Source organism: Oryctolagus cuniculus, chromosome X (genome assembly GCF_051225735.1).
Source record: "Oryctolagus cuniculus isolate XC-2025 breed Fujian yellow rabbit chromosome X, ASM5122573v1, whole genome shotgun sequence".
Lineage (NCBI taxonomy): Eukaryota > Metazoa > Chordata > Mammalia > Lagomorpha > Leporidae > Oryctolagus > Oryctolagus cuniculus.
The window spans coordinates 124,197,113-124,218,896 of NC_142888.1; the positions used below are offsets into that span (position 1 = coordinate 124,197,113).

The 21,784-nt window shown below is 40.0% G+C and overlaps 1 long non-coding RNA gene across 3 annotated transcripts in view; it reads left to right on the forward strand.

Moving 5' to 3' along the window:
• LOC149119742 (uncharacterized) overlaps positions 1 to 19,944 on the forward strand; it is a 148,486-nt gene extending 128,542 nt beyond the window's left edge. Inside the window, exons 2-3 of one of the 3 annotated variants that reach the window (XR_016227573.1) lie at positions 1,460 to 1,541; positions 18,494 to 19,944. This is a non-coding gene — a long non-coding RNA (uncharacterized LOC149119742). Of the gene's footprint in view, positions 1 to 1,459; positions 1,542 to 6,082; positions 6,758 to 10,371; positions 10,534 to 18,493 lie in introns of those variants that run through there. The other 2 variants (XR_016227572.1, XR_016227571.1) reach the window with 2 other exon arrangements.
• Positions 19,945 to 21,784: the final 1,840 nt, after the last annotated feature.

A 21,784-nucleotide genomic window follows, 5' to 3' on the forward strand; every position in this document is an offset into this window, starting at 1 on the left:
GCATTGTGTGCTGAATGATAAGCTTTAGTTTTAACAGAGCCAGGCTCTTTGCTAACCAGTACCATAGCTGTTATCATTTAATATCCTTCAGAATTCCTAAAGGAAAACCTATCTATGGATTTAGCTGGTCCTTGGTAATCCAGACCTAGGACTCATTTTCCATTAGGGTTTTTAGAATAATTAAATGAGGTGGTATTTATAATGATCTAGCACAATATTTGGCATATAGGTGCTCCCACACTGTAAGCTCTCTGAATACTGCTTCCAGGTGTTATATTAGCCCCTATTCCTCTGACAGTCCTACTGTCTAAACAAACTTCTAACTTCCATGGCTTTAATAGAGCTACAAATTGTGTACTTTAAAAATAGCAAGTCCAATATTGGAACACTGCTTAGACAGAGTCCATCTCTTGGCAGTGCCTTTAGTAGAGTGAAAGACATGCTGTCGGCATTAGTAGATGTAATTCAGTCATCAGTCCTTTCTTCTTCCCATGTTCACATTGAATGATGAAGCCACTATTAATGATTTTATTCAAGATACCAAAGGCTCTAGTGAAGCACTTTATTTCTGTGAAATGTTTTGTTAAGTAGATAAATCATGGGTACATCACTTACATATCAAATGAAAGAGGGAGTTATGGAGGTTTATGTTTTTCTTTCCAAAATGTGTTATAGAAATTAATTCTGGTTTATGCTGTTGGATCATACGTGTGAACTTACTCGCGTTGTTCATCCAAGATCACTTTACACATGCATAATTTCTCTTAGCCAGGCAAGAGAAAGATCACTTATGAGGTCGAGGGGCGGGACAGATTAAAAGTGTTGAGTATATTTCTGAATGGTACCTGCTGATCAAAGGATCTTCTAATTATTTCAAAACTTTCCTGAAGTTATGAATCATTTAGAGTTTTTTGCTAAAATATGAGGTTCTAGTCTCTCACTAGACATTAGACAATCTGAACAGATTTTCTGGGAAAGGAGTTTGGCAAGCTACATTGTGAGCAAGCTTTCTAGCTGATTATTATTATCAGGAATTTGGGGTAATAAATTTCATAGCTCACCTTCCAAACCACAGATAGATGTGGGGATCACTTTATAGATTTTTGGTTGCATTTGACGTAACCATTAAGTTACCCCCATAGATTTTTACAAGTCTACAAATTTTTGATGGCTCTAAAATTCTTTTCTAGATATATCTCTCTGGAGGAGTCCTGAGACAGAAATAATCTGCATTGTTGGAACTGTCCTGCTAGAGAAGTAACTCATATATAGCAGGAAAAAGTTTCAGATTAGTGCATTAATTATTATATGAATACTTTGTTTCTTTAGATTCTGCTTATATGGCTCATGCATGGCACAGTGAGGGTCACAGATATGGGATAAGAAGGAAGATGATGATATTTTTAACACAGAACTGATGCCATTTACTGTATTTTTGTCTCACTTTTCTCAACCTTAGTGTTTTGTATGGCTGGAAGTCAATGCATGATGATCATCAAAATGGTTATGCCATATTGCTGAAGCTGTAAGGAAACATCTGGGTAAGATAACTTAGCATTTATATAATTTTCTGCTTCTAGGCAGGATAGAATAACAGGATTTATTTTCACCATCCCATCTGAAGTAACCCCTTGGCCAAAGAACAACAACAACAACAACAACAACAACCATACCATTTATGAAACAAGGGTTTTCAAGGCAATGGACATCAGGTAATAAGGAACAGTGATGTATGCAAAATGACGAGTGTGATGGGCCTTAAAAATGGCTGCAATTTAATTTTTTGAGAGAGTTTCCAGGCTGTGCCACAGAGAGAGGAGACCAATGGGAAGCCTGCTAAATGCTCTGACTTGAGGATATAGAGGAGGTTTGGGGTGGGGCTGGCTGGAATCTATAGGACAAAGTACTAGAGAGGAAAGAACTTAATAGAAAGAGTAATGCACACCTGTAGAGTCTCACTGGAGTAATCAGCAGAGTATATACATATTAAGAAACTATCTCCCTTTAAGTCCCTTAACATTCGAATGGAAGGGGAGAGGTAGCGGGAGATGGGAGGGTTGTGAGTGGGAGGGAAGTTATGGGGGGAAAAAGCCATTGCAATCCATAAGCTGTACTTTGGAAATTTATATTCATTAAACAAAAGTTAAAAAAAAAAGAAACTATCTCAGCCCATTTGATAGTTTTAGAGGGAAAATACTCATTCCTGACACAAGACTGGAAATAGTCCACTATCTGCCAATGAGATAGGACAAAACAAAAGCCTTAAAATCTATAGGGGATTAAGAAGAGAACTAAGAAAGCATCGGCCTCAGTAGTGAGAAATAATGAGCTCTAGTTTAAACACTTCCAGTACCATAACACCATAGACCAAAAAAAGAATTAAACTGTTTCCAAGAAACTTAACAGTATCTTAAAACAAAGCTTGGGGATGTTTATAGAAAGACAAAAATATACAGCAACCAATAACATAAAATTTGCAAGGTCTGATATCCAATAAACAATGATCAGTTATGTAAAGGAGCAGTAAAATAAATTGCATACTGAGTATAAAAATTATCAATTAAGGCTGTGTATCGTGGTGCAGTGTGATAAGCCAGTGCTTGAGACACCCACATCGCATATTGGAGAGCTAGTTTGAGTCCCATGTACTCCACTTCCAAGCCAGCTTCCTGATAATGCAACATGGAAGGCAATGGATAATGTGCGACTGCTTGGGTTGCCTCCACTCATGTGGATGACTTATATTGAATTCCAGGTTCCTGGATACAGCCTAGCCTCACCCTAGCTGTTGTGGGAATTTAGGGAGTGATTCAGTAAGTAGGTAGATGATCTCTCTGTTCCCCCTCTGCATCATTCTGCCTTTCAATAAGTAAATCAATTAATATTTTTTTAAATCAGCAATGAAAAGTAAAAAGTAACCCAGAGCTAACACAGATGTAAGAATTAGTGAGGGCCGGCGCCGTGGCTCAATAGGCTAATCCTCCACCTTGTGGCACCGGCACACCAGGTTCTAGTCCTGGTTGGGGCGCCGGATTCTGTCCCGGTTGTCCCTCTTCCAGGCCAGCTCTCTGCTGTGGCCAGGGAGGGCAGTGGAGGATGTCCCAAGTTCTTGGGCCCTGCACCCCATGGGAGACCAGGAGAAGCACCTGGCTCCTGCCTTCGGATCAGCGCGATGCACCGGCCACAGCGCGCCAGCCGTGGTGGCCATTCGAGGGTGAACCAACGGCAAAAGGAAGACCTTTCTCTCTGTTTCTCTCTCACTGTCCACTCTGCCTGTCAAAAAATAATAAAAAAAAAAAGAATTAGTGGGAAAGGAAAGTAATAGTTACCACACAAAACTATGTGTTCAACAAACTAACTACGTGTATGAATGATATAAAAAATATCTAAATCACACTTTTATAAATGAAAACTACAATGTGTATTAGAAAATGCGATTAAAAGGTACAATGAAAGGCATATTAAACGTTGCAAAAGATAATTAAACTTGAAAACACAGGACTATGAGTTATCCAAAATGAAATTCAGAAAGGAACAATAGAAACATAAAGAGGAGCATCAAATACAAGGAAGCATTCCATAAGCAAACATTCTAATAGCACTATAATCTATGTGTAATTTGAGTCCCTGAGGGAGGAAGCTGAAAAATATTTGAAGAAATCATGTCCCCCCAAATTCCTAACTTGATGAAAACTGTAGATCCACAGATATAAGAAGCTCAATAAATCTCAGCACAAGTAGGGCAGAGTCGAGATGATGGCTGAGTAAGAAACTCCAGTGAAGACAGTTTAAAAAAAGTGGAGAGTGCAGTCTCAAGGAAGAGTTAGGGAGAAAACTGCAGAGGAAACTATACAAATTGGAGGGACACAGTGGACCTACATGGAGGGCGAGGACATGCACAACTCAGGACCCCAGCAGCCAAGAGCCTCTGAACCAGTGTTGGAGAGTGAGGTGAGACCAAACTGCAACAACAGCCCAAGGCACTGGTGAAAAAGCTGCAGGAAGAACCTAAAGGGAACCTGGCTTGGAGCCCCATGGGGGACAGTGTACCTGCCAAACTAGAGGGGAAAAAACAAAATGCAGGGGGCACATTTTCTCTTTCCCCAATCATCCTTCAACAGTGTCCTGTAACAAGATGACAGAGAGCAGGTGCCATTATGGAAATATGTAACAGCTATGCCAGCTCGTGTCAGCACCCAGCAACCAGCCATGTGGAGACTGTTGAGTCTGGTGGGGAGCACAGACAGGGGGCTGGTGCTCATGACTGTGGGAGTTTTGTGTTCTGGTACTGTGAAAACACTGGGGCTGCATGGAAGGACTCAGGGTGTGGCTGGGACATTAGGCAGTCAGGAATTACTACAAAGATCTGTATACCAACAAAATGGGAAACCTAGAAGAAATGGGTAGATTCCTGGACATATACAACCTACCTAAATTGAGCCATGAAGACACAGAAAACCTAAACATACCCATTGCCAAGATGGGAATTGAATCAGTAATAAAGACCCTCCCATCAAAGAACTCCAGCAACAATTCACTGCAGAAACCCCGATGTCAACAGCTCTACACAAACCAAGTCACTTTCATAAGAGCTATGAAGCCAAGTAAAAGAGCTCAATACCTCATCTTGTTATAATCATAAGGAAAGTTGTGTTGAAGAAAGCATGAAAGAAAGAATCACCTGTGGCATCACCTTTCCTGCAATGTCAAGAACACCACTTGCCAGAGGGAGAGTGAACTGAATCCTAGTGCTGGGCCTACAGCAAAAAATTCAGTCAGGCTGAGCCCACCGGCTCCTTCCCCCAGACTCCTACCTGTAGAGTGTATATTTGTGGTGTCCACAGCAAGGCAGTCTCAGCTACCCCTCCTACAACAGGTAGCAGAAAGGGAAACTCCAGCTACACAGAAGGCCCAAGAGCAGAAGCTCAGCACTACAGCTTGGAACTCAAAGACAGGTCTGCTGCACCAAAACTAGTGCCTGATAAAGTCCAAAGGCCTCTGCTACCCTGCCAGGGCTCATAGACTAAGCCTCTAGATTTGCCTGGCATTGGTGTGCACCTGCACTTTGGTGGGTCCAGCTTATTTTGGCATGTTTTACTGCCAGCCTGAGGTGGGCTTGAAAGGATACCCCATGGACTTTGAAGGGCCCACGAACTGTGGGACCCAGTTGTAATCAACCTGGAGTCATTCTGGGCAGCAGGGTCCTACATTTAACACCTTCCTCTAACCTTCAGAAGAAGGCAATAGACCAAGGACTGTCTTAGAAAGCAGTTCTGGCTTGGTAAAACCCAGTGCTAGTTAGATCCTGATGGTTTCCATACCTAGGCCTATGTCTGTGGATAGTCTTTGAATGTGCACTAATATCAGGCAGAAACTTCTGCCTTTGTGAGGAAAAACTTGTTTTGTTATGTGGTACCACCAGACCCCTGAGGGTTAGATGTACAACTATAGGATTGCACAGGGCCTAGTGATTGTGTGACCCAGGAATGAGCTATGTAGGGCCAACTTGCATATTTGAGGAGCAACATCTTTTACCTCTCCTACAACCTTGGGCAGATGGAGCTTCTGGACTGCTTCAGTGCTGAGGAGAGTTCCGTGATCCTGCCTGAGCAGTCTTAGAACCCAGTCAACATCAGGCAGTGAGCCTGTTCCAACAGCAGACCATAGCCCGCCTCAACAGCAAAATGAACTGCTTAGAATTTCTAGAAGGACAGCCACACTAAAGCCACATTACTAAAACTAATCTTTCAATACACAGATGACATCATAATCCAACAACCATTAGGAGCATGTGGGGGCACAAAGACCTCACTGACAGAGCAAAATAAAGTGCCAGAAACTAACCACCTAGGAATTCAGAAACCACTTAGAAATTTCTAAATGCTCGGATGACTATTTCAAACCTGCTGTTTTAAAGAGACTCAACGTAATTCAAGAGAACAGGTAAGGTGATATGTATGTTGAACAATCTATTTTAAGATGATAACAACTAAACGTCAATTGCATTTATATTTTCACTCCACACACCGCTTTACATTGGTGTAATAATTTACCTGTTTTTGTTTTGTGTCTCCACTAACAGATTTTTGCTCTCAATTTTGTGCCCTTCTTCGGTGTTGCCACTTCTCAGCTGGATTCTAGCATTCTTACGAAGAATTCTGTTCCATATATGCTTTTTAAGAAGATGTTTCTATAGGAGGATGGTAGACAGGACTTCTTATTCCACCACCTTTTTATGTCACTTCACTGTTTGGGCTGGGTTTTATCTTGCCCTACACCCAACTGATACTCTCTAGCTTTGTATTTGTCTTGAAAGCCAGTGCAATCACAATGAAAACCAGCATCCTGACAGCCACCAAAAAGGGGAAAAATTTTTTTGGAGTATCTTCACAGCCCCATTCCCAAAGAACTGTCATTTTTCAAAATCTGGCTGATGATTCTCTGGACTATCCTACTTGGATATTTCTCTTTATTTGATCAGAATCAAATTTTCCTGGTGCAAAAAGTCCTTCTTTCAGGAAAGGGTGAGACGGTCTTACATGGTAACTATACATGCTAATACTGCAACCTCCCTAAGCATTTTGATACCTTCCTCTAGTGTATTCCAAGGCAATGCTTATATTCATTTGGTATATGTGACCTTTGTGTCCATGTTTCCATCAACCAACCTAGCATACTGGTAGAGCCTTCTAACTTCTTGTGCTAAACAATGAATTCAGAAACTCTGCTTGGACTCCTATCAATAAATGCAGCCTGATCCAGTGTTATGTTCCTTCTCCCTAATCCCGCCCTGTATCTCCTCATGAGTCACTTTCCATTGGGATCTTCTGGGACTTGCATTTACTTACAGGTTTAGGAGCAGGGAAAGATGATGAGTGTGATCTCAGGAAAATAGCAGTTCCTTGCAAGGCAACTATCTAGGGAAGGTCATTATAGTTTTTTATTTTATTTTATTGTTTTTGAGCTAATTTCCTCAGGTAGGAGTGGAAGTACTGTTTCTAATGGCAAAGAAAATTTGGCAGAATTTAGAGGTTTGATGTTCAAGGTTTAGGTCCATTCTAAATGTTTGGATCACATTCCTCTGTGAGGTTGGGAATTCCATTTGCATAGCAATTCAGCCATTCCCAGGATGAGATTCTGGCTTTGCCTTGCAGAAATCTTAGCTCTGCAGTTACAGGGGATAAAGGTTTCTGTCCAGGCAGATACAAAGGCTTGAGGATTACTTATGTATACTGTAAGCTGGGGAATCTGAAGCCTTCAACTAACTCACTCTTTTCTCTCCCCCACTTTATTCAGTGCACATAGGAGAAACCAGCCAATCCTATTATAACTCTACACTTGAATATAATATTTAAGGTATTAAATATATTAATACCAGAGCTTCAGCTTCTATAGGTATTTGATGAGGAGTAAGTAACCACTGGTGATATTTTCTATCTCTGTTGCAACATCATGCCATGAACTATCAGTGACCTCTACCACAGGAAAAAGAAACATTAATACATTTAATTAAATCAGAGAAGAAAACCATTTCCAGATAATACAGAATAAATTAATAAAATTCATCCTGAAGACTTTTTTTTATCTACAACCATTCTGGTTCCAAAATTTGTGCAGACAGTGTCTAACCAGAAAAAGGTAACCAGAGAGAGCTACTTATGAGAATATCTACTGCAAAAAATTAACGTATTACATGTAGATATTGCTAAGGCAAGTCCAAAATCCACAGAGCCGACTATCAGGAAGAACAATTTAGTACTGTCCAGTATGAGCAGAAGCTGCTGTACACAGATTGGATTTCTTTTAGAAAGTCTCTTAAGCACCTTTATATGATTAAATCAGGCATGCTCAAAATATGTGGGATAATATAATTTACTTAAAGTCAGCTGAATTTTTTTTATTTTTTGACAGGCAGAGTGGACAGTGAGAGAGAGAGACAGAGAGAAAGGTCTTCCTTTGCCGTTGGTTCACCCTCCAATGGCCACCACGGCTGGCGCGCTGTGGCCGGTGCATCGCGCTGATCCGAAGGCAGGAGCCAGGTGCTTCTCCTGGTCTCCCATGGGGTGCAGGGCCCAAGCACTTGGGCCATCCTCCACTGCACTCCCTGGCCACAGCAGAGAGCTGGCCTGGAAGAGGGGCAACCAGGACAGAATCTGGTGCCCCGACCGGAACTAGAACCTGGCGGAGGATTAGCCTAGTGAGCCGCAGCACCGGCCTAAAGTCAGCTGAATTTTGACTTTGATCCCATCTAAAAGATACCTTCATAGCCACAACTAGATTAGTTCTTGATTAATTGTGGTCATAGTATAGTAATTTTGACACATAAAACATCATCAAAGTTGGCATTAATCTTAGCTAGATTGTTCTAAATTAAAGGGCTAATTTTAATCCGGAGAACAACCAAGAACATTATTCAAAAATCTTGCAAAATAAATGACAAAAAAGTTAAAGGATGTACTGCAATACTATCTAGTACAAGAGAATGGAGAAAACCTAGAGTTGACATATAGAAAACTAATTTTAAATGATAGACATAAAATCTACCTTATCAGTAACTACATAAACTATAAATGTTACAAATTTTCTGTAAGGAAAAAGAGTGCAGATTGGTCCCTCCTCACATGGGGCACTAAATGTAAGGAAAAGGGCACAGAACCGAAAGGAGACAGAATAGGAATTTGCGGCCAGAAAAAATTTATTCAGAGAAAATAAATTCACAGAGGTGGGTGATCAACTGCCAGCAGGGACACAGACTGAACACATGGCAAAGGGCCCAGACCCCAGCAGGCTGGGCCTTTTTATAGCTTAGGTGGGCTAGGGGTGGGGGTGAGGGACAGTAGGTGGAGGTGAGCTTCTCCATACTGGTTCTTCAGGTTTGGCCCACAGGCCTCCAAGCCTGGGGAAGATGCAGGGCAGGGGGATGAGGTGGGGAATAATACTGGATGTGACACTGAACTGGTTTTTTGAAGAAGGCAGGTGTAACAAGAACCTAAAATGGCTGAGACTTATGTCCTTGTTCCATCATTTTCCAATTAAGAAGCAGTAGTTGATACAACGTATTAAAAATATGATCCAGCCCTGTGTTGTCAAATAGAGACTCAGTTCAGGATTCATAACACAAATAGATTGAAAGTAAACAAATGTAAAAGTTATAACATGCAAATAGTAACCAAAATAGAGCTTCGAAGGCTACATTGGGGTGTGTGTGTGTGTGTGTGTGTTTTAAATGATCAGCTTTCTAGTTTTCTGACATAAACCTTGTATCCAATCCAGATACTAGTTGGAGTTAACACAGACACTCAGTCCCACAGGACTTCCCTATTCTAGATGCCAGCCACAAATGAGCTCGGTAGTTTACCAGCACTTCTGCCTAGCTAACTATTAAATTCGGGGCTGTGTATTTTGCTAGAAGCATTCACAGATATCAGGAAAGCACTGTACTGTGATTACAATTTTATTATGGATGTGTTCACCATACTGGGAAGCTTCCTAAACCTCGTAGGTCAAGGTTTTTTTTTTTTTTTTTTTTTTTTTTTTTTTTTTTTTTTTTTTTTTTTTTTTTTAACCAAAGGTTCATAGACACAGCTGCTTAAATAATTGGCCAGCGATGAAATCTGCAGCTTCTATATTCTCCTGAACATCAGGGAGTGGGGCTTAAAGATTCAACCCTCTATTTATTGAGTTTGGTCTTCTGGTAACTGGTTCTTATGCCAAAACTATCTGGGAGGCCTACCAGCAACACTTTGGAGCACAAACTCAAGTATGGATGAAAGGGTCTTATTAGGCATGAAAAAATATATCCTTATAACTCAGAGAATTCCAAAAATTTTAGGAGCTCAGGGCCAGGAGTGGGAACAAAGATTACATATGCATTTTACCATTCAGTCATTAATGGTTAATGCAGTCCATCTTAATATCATATGGAAATATATTCTAGGACAAGGCCTCTTAGGTTTGTGGGCTTCCATACCATCTTGCCAAGATCCAAAAGGAAGAGTCCTGTCAGTGATATGAGAGGACTCAAAAAGTTTATGGAAAAATAGAATTAAAAGTTTAGCTTATTTTAGTACAAAAATTGAAATTCAGTTTTATAGTACAGATTTTCATGAATTTTTAAAATATTTCATAATATGCATATATTTCAAAAATAGTTTTCATTGATATAAACTTATGTTGTAATTCCATTTTCCATGGATTTTTTTAACATACTCTCATATATACCTTTACCCTCTCAGGAATCAGTATAATTGAGTTTAAAAGATAATATGTAGGGGCCAGTGCTGTGGTGCAGTGGGTTAATGCCCTGACCTAAATCGCTGGCATCCCATATGGGTGCTGGTTCAAGACCTGGCTGCTCCACTTCTGATCTAGCTCTCTGCTATGGCCTGGGAAAGCGGTAGAAGATGGTTCAGGTCCTTGGGCCTCTGCACCCGCATTGCAGACCAATTAGAAGCTCCTGGCTCCTGGCTTCAGATCGGCGCACCTCCGGCCATTGCAGCCAACTGGGGAGTGAACCAGAGGATGGAAGACCTCTCTCTCTCTGCCTCTCCTCTCTCTGTGTAACTCTCTAAAATAAATAAATAAATAAATCTTTAAAAAAAGATAATATCTAGTATCTGAGTCTGTTTCAAAATAAATGTTAATGTAGTATTTGGTTTTTCTTATTATACAAACCATTTATTTTTTTTCCTTTTTCCTGAGCTACTATTTCTCTTTTCTCCATTTAAATAGAAATTTTTCAGTCTTTGTAAGGAGAATTAATTTCGGCCACTTTGCTGGTCTATCTTGCAGGCTGTAATAATAGTTTAGAAAGTATATTCCCTTCAGGCCCTTCCTATTTATATGGGGATATAGGATAGGGTTACATAGATACTGAGCTACTGGGTTACTTTTTTACCACTATAGCTGCATTCACTGTTGACACTGATTTTTCCATATGGGGTGTTTTGGTCTGTTTGCAATGCTATAATAGTACCACAGACAGAGTAATTTATAATGAACAGAAATTTATTGGCTTACAGTTCTGATGGCTGGGAAGTCGAAGATTGAGGGACTGGTATCACTCAAGGGCCTTATTGTCGTATTTTCCCATAGCAGTAGGACAAAGGTGGGGTTGGCATGGCAGTGGGAGAGACAGAGACAGAGACAGAGACAGAGACACTACCACAAGAGGGAGACAATCCGTTGTTTTACAAAAACCTATTCCTGTTATTAGGGACTCACTCTTGCAATAATGGCATGAATCCATTCATGAGGATAGAGCCCTCATGGTGTAATCATCTCTTAAAGGTTCCACTCCTTAACATTGTTGCAAGTTTCTAACACATGCTTTTTTTTTTTTTTTGAACGAAGTATGGTTCCTTTATTTCTATTTTTTTACTTTTTAAGATTTATTTATTTGAGTTACACAGAGAGAGAAGCAGAGGCAGAGAGAGAAAGAGAGAGAGAGAGGTCTTCCATCCTCTAGTTCACTCCCTAATTGGCCACAATGGCCAGAGCTTCGCTAATCTGAAGCCAGGAGCCAGGAGCTTCTTCCAGGTCTCCCACATGGGTGCAGGGGCCCAAGGGCTTGGGCCATCTTCTCCTGCTTTCCTAGGCCACAGCAGAGAGCTGGATCAGAAGTGGAGCAGCCGGGGTCTTGAACTGGCACCCATATGGGACACCAGCACTGCAGGCGGGCGGCTTTACCCACTACACCATAGTGCCGGCCACTATTTTTTATTTTAACTACAAATTTTTAATTAGTTTTTAGTGTGTATCCCACACATGGTTTTTTTTTAAACTTTTATTTAATGAATATAAATTTCCAAAGTACAGCTTATGGATTACAATGGCTTTCCCCCCATAACGTCCCTCCCACCCGCAACCCTCCTCTTTCCCACTCCCTCTCCCCTTCCATTCACATCAAGATTCATTTTCATTTCTCTTTATATACAGAAGATCAGTTTAGCATACATTAAGTAAATATTTCAACAGTTTGCTCCCACACAGAAACATAAAGTGAAAAATATTGTTTGAGTACTAGTTATAGCATTAAATCTCAATGTACAGCACATTAAGGACAGAGATCCTACATGAGGAGTAAGTGCACAGTGACTCCTGTTGTTGACTTCACAAATTGACACTCTTGTTTATGGCATCAGTAATCACCCTAGGCTCTTGTCATGAGCTGCCAAGGCTATGGAAGCCCCCTGAGTTCACTGACTCTGATCATTTTTAGACAAGGCCATGGTCAAAGTGGAAGTTCTCTCCTCCCTTCAGAGAAAGGTACCTCCTTCTTTGATGACCCGTTCTTTCATTTAGGTTTTTTTTTCCCCCCAGAGTGTCTTGGCTTTCCATGCCTGAAATACTCTCATGGGCTTTTCAGCTGGATCCGCATGCCTTAAGGGCTGATTCTGAGGCCAGAGTGCTGTTTAGGACATCTGCCATTCTATGGGTCTGCTGTGTATCTCCAATTCAATCCCATCAAGGTGGCATGTACCAATGCCATCTCACTAGTCCCAGTGATCAATTTCTGTTCACAATTGATCATAATGATAGGAGTAAGAACCAAAGGGATCATATAAACAAGACTAGTGTCTGCAAATACTAGCTGATAGAATAAAAAAGGGAGAGAATGATCCAACATGGGAAGTGAGATACACAGCAGACCCACACATGGTTTTATGGAACACATTCAAACCATAGAATGGAGGCATTTAGGAATCCTGGTATGAAGGTTTAGTTTAGAGTTTTTGTTTGGGAATGGTTCATGCTTCCAGCTCTTGTTAACTCTGATCTGGTGACTGCTACAGTAGGTAGGGAGAAGAAAGGAAAGCAAGGAAAGCAAGGAAAGCAAGAAAGGAAAGAAAGGAAAGAAAGAAAGGAAAGGAAGAGAAAGAGAAAGAGAAAGAGAAAGAGAAAGAAAGAGAAAGAAAGAAACACAGTCATACCAAGATTCTTCCACAACCCCTCTTCCCCAAGTCCACCAAAAAGTTGGATACTATGGGTTGTAAAGTGTATCCCTTGTACTGAAGAAATGCATATTGGTATTTCAAGTTGATGCAATATATTCTGTTCCAGTTCTTTATAGACCCTGAGCATTTGCACCTGCCATAGGGTAAATGAAGTCTCGTCTGGATTCAATGTCTATTTCTGTAAGGACCCATATATAGTCCTCCAATGCTATCAGCATCAATCTGCAATGCTAGCCATGTCAGTGCATTCCTCTGAGGGAATCAGTCTGTCTCTGCACTGATGCTTTCCTCCAGTTCCCATAATTTCAGATACTCAGGTGTCTACTTGAATCTAACATACTACACTATCCAATTGATACTCCAATCACCTTCCAAATCTGGAAGGAATTTCATATAAAGAAAAAACAAATAAACAATTTTTCCTTTCTCTTTCCCTCCCTCCCTCCTTCTCCTCCTCCTCCTCTTCTCTCTCTCTCTCTCTCTCTCTCTCTCTCACACACACACACACACACACACACAGGAAGAACAGAAAGAGGGAGAGAGAAAGGCAGAGGGAGGAATGAGGGGGCAGCTGGTTCACCCCCCCAAGTGTCTGCAAAGGCCAGGGCTAGGCCCGATTAAAGCCAAGAGTCAGGAACTCCATCTGGAACTCCCACATGGATGGCAGGAACCCAACTACTAAGCCATTAACTGCTGCCTTCCAGAATGTGCACAGCAGGAAGCTCTAAGAGAAACAGTAGCCAAAACTCAAGCCAGATAATCCAATATAGGAGGCCAGTGTCCCCAGAGGTATCTTAATTCTGTGCCAAATGCCTGCCTCAAACTTTTCTGAGAGATATAAACATGTCCTAGTTTAACAAAACTTTCAAATCCTATAGCAATTTACATCGGGCCATGCCTTACACAGGCCTCTCTTTAATATGCCAGTTTTCCATTGCCCACTACCTGACCTTATGACGAAACCATCGGCCACTGCCTATGAGCCAGCAAAAAGCAAAACAGTAACATTTTATCATTGATAAATTCTTCCATCACTGCTAGGAAAAAAACATGTTATTCAATTTACTGGGTTGATTTTTATTTTAACTTCTTTGATCCGAGTTGTAGCCTTCCAGGTAGGATGTTTTCCATTCACCTTGGAACAACCTTCTATTAACCAAGAAATTCTGTGTTGATCTGTCAAGAGCCATGGATAGGGCACTATCAAATTATGATGGAATCCAGTAGTTCTCTTTGTGGTTTCAAATCAATTGTAGAAGAAAAATCTCCTTGATTATATCATCTTCCATTTCCCTGTTAGTATGATCCTATAAAAACCATTTCCATTTTATTATGGATTTCTATGGAAATTAACCTCCCTATTAGAGCATTCTCTGACACAACTCAGGAAACTATGGGTATTTCAGTCTTCAATATTCTTTTTTGTTTATTTTTATTTTTTATTTGTTGATAGGTAGAGTGGACAGTGAGAGAGAGAGACAGAGAGAAAGGTCTTCCTTTGCCGTTGGTTCACCCTCCAATGGCTGCCGCGCTGTGGCCGGCGCACCGTGCTGATCCGAAGCCAGGAGCCAGGTGCTTCTCCTGGTCTCCCATGTGGGTGTAGGACCCAAGGACCTGGGCCATCCTCCACTGCCTTTCCGGGCCACAGCAGAGAGCTGGCCTGGAAGAGGGGCAACCGGGACAGAATCCGGCGCCCCGACCGGGACTAGAACCCGGTGTGCTGGCGCCACACGGCCGAGGATTAGCCTAGTGAGCCGCGGCGCCGGCCCCAGTCTTCAATATTCTTTATGTTCTTCAATAATAGTAGCAGTTTCAAGTAATGCAAGCAAATAATTACCCCTCAGATGAAACACTTTGATCCAAGTCATGCTACAGCTACAACTCCAATTTTACCCTCATATCAAAACCAGAGAAATACATCACAAAAAATTACTGACCAAAAATTTTATAAATACAGATGCGAAAACTCCTCAAAAAACAAACCAACAAACCAAATATAGCAACCTAGAGAGAGGCTTACACTATGTCACAAGGTGATGTTTATCCCAGGATTGCAAGATTGGTTCAACATACTAAAGCAAATCAAAACAACACACCATGTTCGTAAAGAACAAAATACACATGATCATCTTAATAGATTCATAAAACCATTGAAAGATACAAATACCTTTTTCTGATAAAACTACTTAACTTAGAAGGGCACTTTTTTAAGAAAAAATTTACTTAATATAAATAAATTTCTTTTTTTATTTTGACAGAGTGGACAGTGAGAGAGAGACAGAGAGAAAGGTCTTCCTTTTTCCATTGGTTCACCCCCAAATGGCCGCTGCGGCCAGCACACTGCGCCAATCTGAAGCCAGGAGCCAGATGCTTCTCCTGGGTCTCCCATGTGGGTGTAGGCACTCAATCACCTGGGCCATCCTCCACTGCCTTCTGGAGCCACAGCAGAGAGCTGGACTGGAAGAGGGGCAACCAGGACAGAATATCAACCGAGACTAGAACTCAGGGTGCTGGCGCCCCAGGCGGAGGATTAGCCTAGTGAGCCGCGGCACCAACCAATAAATATAAATTTCAAAAGTACAACTTTTGGGCCGGTGCCGCGGCTCACTAGGTTAATCCTCCACCTGTGGCCCCTGGCATCCCGGGTTCTAGTCTTGCTCGGGGCACCAGATTCTGTCCTGGTTGCTCCTCTTCCAGTCCAGCTCTCTGCTGTGGCCCGGAAAGGCAGTGGAGGATGGCCCAGGTCCTTGGGTCCTGCACCCACATGGGAGACCAGGAGAAGCACCTGGCTCCTGGCTTCGGATTGGCGCAGCGTGCCGGCCGTAGTGGCCATTATGGGGGTGAACCAACAGAGGGAAGACCTTTCTCACTGTCTAACACTGCCTGTCAAAAAAAAAAAAGTACAACTTTTAAACTATAATGTTTCTTCCCCCCCATAACCACCCTTCCACCCACCATCCCATCTCCTACTCCCTCTCCCATCCCATTCTTCATAAGATTCATTTTAATTATCTTTATATACAGAAGATCAACTTTATACAAAGTGAAGATTTCAACAGTTTGCACCCACACAGACACACGAAGTATAAAGCATTGTTTGAAGACAAGTTTTACCATTAATTCTCATAGTACAACACATTAAGGACAGAGGTCCTACATGGGGAGCAAGTGCACAGTGACTCCTGATGTTGATTTAACAATTTGCACTCTTATTTATGATGTCAGTAATCACCCAAGCCTCTTGTCATGAGCTGCCAAGACTATGGAAAGCTTTTGTGTTCACAAACTCTAACCTTATTTAGTCAAGTTCATAGTCAAAGTGGAAGTTCTCTCCTCCCTTCAGTGAAAGGTACCTCCTTCTTTGATGCCCCTTCTTTCCACTGGGATCTCACTCATAGAGATCTTTCACTTAGGTCATTTTTTGCCACAGTGTCTTGGCTTTCTATGCCTGAAATACTCTCATGGGCTTTTTAGCTGGATCTGAATGCCTTAAGGGCTCATTCTGAGGCCAGAGTGCTGTTTAGGGCATTTGTGATTCTATGAGTCTGCTGTGTATCCTGCTTCCCATGTTGGACCATTCTCTCCTTTTTAATTCTATCAATTATTTTTAGCAAACACTGGTCTTATTTATGTGATCCCTTGACACTTAATCCTATCTTCATGATCAGTTATGAACTTAAACTGATCACTTTAACTAGTATGATGGTTTTGGTACCTGCCAAAACTTAATGGGATTTGGAGTCCCATGGCAAGTTTTTAGCTTTACCCCTAGGGGTAAGTCTGAGGGAGCATTTGCTGAACTGTATATCTTCTCCTCCTCTTATTCCCACTGTTATTTTTAACAGGGGTCAATTTTCAATTGGATTTAAACACCTGAGAATAATTCTGTGTTAAATAAAGAGTTCAACCAATGGTATTAAGTACAAAAATAAAATACTAAAAAGAATAAATTAGTAAGCTGTTCCTTGACAGTCAGGACAAGGGCTGATCTAGTCGTTGCTTCTCTTAGTGTCAGTTTCACTTCTACAGGTTGCCTTTTAGGGAAGAGCACTTCTTAACCCCAATATAGAATATCCAGAATAAATGCACAATTATCTTCACAACTGATGATAAACAACTGAAAATTTTTTTACAAAAACTATTTAGTCATTTCTCTGAAAGAGTTACAAAGAGACGGGGAGAGACAGAGATAGAGGTCCTACATCTGCTGGGTCACTCCCCAGATGGCTGTAACAGCTAGAGCTGGGCCATGCTGAAGCCAGAATCCAGGGGCTTCCTCCAGATCTCCCGTGTGGGTATCAGGAACCCAAGCACTTGAACCATCCTCTGCTGCTTTTTCCAGGCTATTAGGAGGGAGCTGGATTGGAAGTGGAGCAGCAGTTACATGAATTAGCACCTATATGGGATGCCAGCAGTGCACACGGCTGTTTTGCCCACTACACCACAACTGAAAAATTTCTAAAATCAGAAACAAGACAAGGATGATCACTTTTTGTTCAACATTTTACTGAAGGTTCAATCTATGGTGAGCAGAAATAAAAAAAAAAAAACTGTCCAAATTGGAAAGGAAGACTTAAACTATCCCTATTGGTCAATAACAAAATATTTTTCTTTTTAACTTTTATTAATAAAAAGAGAAAAGATTTCATGTATTCTCTAGGTATGATTCTAATAAGATAACCATGCTTCCCTGCCTTTCATTCTCCCTTTCTCAGGCCCCTCTTTCCTTCCTTTCTTTTTTCTTTAAATTTTGCAAAAACATTATTTCAATCTACTTTATAATCACAGGTTTAATGCACCACTAACCATATTATTCAAGAAGTAAAAAGTACAAGACCATAATTCCACTGGAAACAAGGGCTAAAAACAACAATCAAATCACAAGATGTCTGTTTCATTACTATACTTTTTTTGTATTCTATATTAGCTATCAGATGTCAGAGAAAACATATTTGTCTTTTTGGGACTGACTGATTTCACTAAGTATAGTGGTTTAGAACTCCACTAAAAATAATTAGAGCTAATAAATTATATCAGCAATATTGCTTTTCATCTCAACAGCACTAGGATATTGAGCTGGATTTATGGAATACAACTTTTAGCTTTTATTACCAGCTCTCCCATTGTACCTCATATTTATCTGCCATAACACTTCGTTGGTATGTAAATATATATTCATTTAGCTGTCTGTCTATTCCATGCGTGTCTTCTACACTTTAAAGTCCATGAAGCCAGGAGGAATTTCTGTTTTGCTCCCCAATGTGTAGAACACAGTATTCAATCAATATTTGTTGATGCACTTTGTTTTCACTTTTAGTTATTTGTTGGCATACCAATCACAAACAGAGAAATAAACAAACTGTAATTTCACATCTCAAAGAACTATCATGGAGTGGGGCACTGCTTAGAACAGCAGCATCTCGTATTGGAGTACCTGTTCCAGTCCCAGCACCGTTTCTGATGCAGCTTCCTCCTAACACACAATCTGCGAGGCAGCAGATGATGTCTCAAGAACTTGGGCATTTCCTCCCATTTAGGAGACATGGATGGAGTTCCTGGCTCCTGGTTTTGGCCGTACTGAGCCCCAGATGTTACAGGCATTTGGGGTGTGAACCAGCAAGTGGAAGACATCCTTCCTACACCCCTTCTTCTCCTCTTCTTTCTCCATTTCAAATAAAGTAAAAATAAATAAAAATGAGAATTACCACAGTATAAATACGCATGTGTAACCATATTCATGTATGAATGAAATATTGCTGGCACTTCAGGAGCATCTTGTACCCCCTCCCAACGTCTAATTCCTCTCTCCTTCTATCAAATTAACATTTTTCTGACTAGTATTCCATATTTTTGAACTTCATGTAAGTGGGATCCAATAATTACTTTGTTCTTGACTTCTTTTCACTCAGAATTATGTTTTGGAGACTCACATTTAGAAAAGAAGGTCATTAACTTTCATAGTTTTACAGTATTCGATTGTATGACTAAACCATAATGCTGCTTTCCATTATAGTGATGGCAGACATGATTTTTTGCCAGTTTTCAAGTATTATGAACAATGTTGTTATAATTCTTGGAAAGTCTTGTAGTAAACATTCATGCATCTTTTGGTTGGGAGTTTACATAAAGGTGGAATTGCTAGGTTATTTTTCTTATTTTTTTTTTTCAAATCTACTTTTAACTTGACATATAAAATTCTATGTACATGACTAAATTTAATAAATATATCATCTCCTATGGTTATAATTTTATAGTGAGAACACTTAATATTCACTCTCAGTATTTTTCAGAAAAAATGTTCATCATGTTTTCAACCTTAGTAGATCATGCATGTTTTTCATTGTGATAATAACAATTTCCATTCCCATTAGCAGTTTACAAAACTTTCCTTTGCTCTACATCCTTGGCAGCACTGGATATTGTAATATTTTTAAAAATTTTAACCATTCACATGCATTTGTAGCAATATCTCATTTTGATTTAAATTTGTACTTACCTGACTAATAGTCAAGTTGAGTGTCTTTCAATGTTTTCTGGTCATTTGCATAGCCTCTTTTGTAATGGGTCCCCTGAAGACTTGTCCATTTTTCTTTTAGGTTATTTGCCTTATTATTGTACAAGAGTTTTTTTTTTTTAAATATGTCCTGGGCACCAGACCATTGTCAGTTTTAATTGTTTTAAGTATCTCCTCTCATTCATGGCTCAGTACTTTCTTAGAATATTACTGCTTAAAGAAAACACATTACTTTCACATGGTTGTAAAATATCTGCAATGTTAATTTCTGGAATTGTTTGTCTCATTAAATTATCTAATGCATAATATGTTCTAAAATCACACTGTTTAAGTTAGGAGTGGGGGATGTCATGTGACTGGAAAACAGCCTATTATATTGGAATTGAATTAAAATATGTCTATACAGACACAAATGTATATGATATAGATTAGGGGCCTTTTGCATTTCATGCATTTCATGTATGACTTTTGTTTTCATAAACCCATACACCATGATATATATTTCAACAATAAAGAACTGGGGTCATGGTTCTGTATTTAGCTTAATGTATTATATTTAACATAATGTTAAATTTGCTAAGTTGAATTTCAAGTTATTTAATATAGGCACTACTTAGTCAATCAGTGACTATTCCATGTAAAACTCTGACTTGCTTGCAATGCCATTGAATTCTTATAAGAGAAAGCAGTTTAGAAGAGGGTACTGGCAGGCCGGCACTGTGGCTCACTAGGCTAATCCTCCGCCTGTGGCTCCGGCACCCCGGGTTCTTGTCCCAGTTGGGGCGCCAGATACTAGTCCCAGTTGTTCCTCTTCCAGTCCAGCTCTCTGCTGTAGCCCGGGGGGCAGTGGAGGATGGCCCAAGTGCTTGGGCCCCTGCACCTGCATGGGAGACCAGGAGGAAGCACCTGGCTTTGGATCGGCACAGTGCTGGCTGTAGTGGCCATGTTGGGGGTGAACCAACAGAAGGAAGACCTTTCTCTCACTGTCTATAACTCTCTCTCTGTCTCTCTGTCACTGTCTAACTCTGCCTGTCAAAATAAAAAAAAAAAAAAAGAAGAGGGTACTGGCATATGCATGTTATAAGGTTTTGAGAAGGCTGGCCTTTTTGCTTTTGTCTATTTCTCTTATTGTATATATGACCTTGGTAAATTATTACTGTGTAGTTCCTTGCTTTGCCAGTTGTGATTGATGGACCATCAGCATCACCTGACCACTTCTTAGAAATTTCAGGTAGTATAGAGTAACACTACAAGTTGGTCTTCACATTTCTGAGAGGCTTCCAGTGAGAATGCTAAAGATCTCAAATAATATTGGAAATGTTAGTTCAGATTTCCTCTCCATTTTATGACACTAAGAAAAATTCATAGTTATAGGCTCATTTTATTACCAACTGTGAAAGAGGAAATGGGGCCTGTGTTCAAGAGGAAGGGAAAAGTGAATTTTCATCGACAACTCTATAATCTTCTCAAAAAAGATGATAAACTGAATTCATTAAGAATATTCTTGGAACCTTGTGGTATGCAAAATCAAATCATTAAATGCACTTTCTCTTTTTTAAGGGATATATTGTTTTCTGAAGCATAATGAATGAAAATGAATTAAAGTTTTCATGAATGTTTTATCTTATAATTTCAGTAGGGTTTCATGTGAGATTATTTTCCTAAGATCACTTTTTATAATTCTATTTTTTAATATGTATTGGGAAATACTTTAAGCCTATGTATGTCATAAAAAATAATGGCTGAAGTAGTCCTTGGGGAAACTACATCATATTGGTACTGCTACTTTAGTGCCTTCATAATGGAAAGGGAGATCAGAAGAGCCATGAGTTTGTGTTTCTTATTATACAAACTCTGCTGATAGGATAGAATATGTTATGGCCACTATATTTTATATCACCATAATGATGTGGTGTTGTATGGCACTAATCAGAAAACTCTCGCTGCCTTATGTGTGTATATACCTTCAGAAAATATGCCGGAGAGATATGAAGCACATAATTTTTAACCCATTTTTATTTTAAGAGATGTTCACCTGGGAAAGTGACACTTTTGGATAATTTGTACTTACTGTTATCAATGAAGTCTAGATTAATCATTGGAAGAAAAGTTTCTAAAATCAGTTTTATTATACTGTCTCAGGCAAGTCATTTCTTCCTTTCATGCAAAAGGAGAACAATTAAATGTTCTTCAAGATCTTTTTCTGTTAAAGAATTTGAAGAACTGCAAGGAAAATGGAGGAAATGTTAAAAAAGAAATCATAGAAGAATATTTTTTTGAATCATGTAAACCTTATGATTATATTGATCATAGA